Source organism: Nerophis ophidion, linkage group LG22 (assembly GCF_033978795.1).
Source record: "Nerophis ophidion isolate RoL-2023_Sa linkage group LG22, RoL_Noph_v1.0, whole genome shotgun sequence".
Lineage (NCBI taxonomy): Eukaryota > Metazoa > Chordata > Actinopteri > Syngnathiformes > Syngnathidae > Nerophis > Nerophis ophidion.
The window spans coordinates 5,259,101-5,259,606 of NC_084632.1; positions in this window are offsets into that span (position 1 = coordinate 5,259,101).

Consider the following 506-nt stretch of genomic DNA (forward strand, 5'->3'; position numbering starts at 1 on the left):
GTAAAGAATCTGGGTATTATCTTCGACCCAACTCTCTCCTTTGAGGCACACATTAAAAGCGTTACTAAAACGGCCTTCTTTCATCTCCGTAATATTGCTAAAATTCGCTCCATTCTGTCCACTAAAGACGCCGAGATCATTATCCATGCGTTTGTTACGTCTCGTCTCGATTACTGTAACGTATTATTTTCGGGTCTCCCCATGTCTAGCATTAAAAGATTACAGTTGGTACAAAATGCGGCTGCTAGACTTTTGACAAGAACAAGAAACTTTGATCACATTACGCCTGTACTGTATATACCTTTATATACATATATACATACATATATACATATACTGGCTCACCTGCACTGGCTTCCTGTGCACTTAAGATGTGACTTTAAGGTTTTACTACTTACGTATAAAATACTACACGGTCTAGCTCCATCCTATCTTGCTGATTGTATTGTACCATATGTCCCGGCAAGAAATCTGCCTTCAAAAGACTCCGGCTTATTAGTGATTCC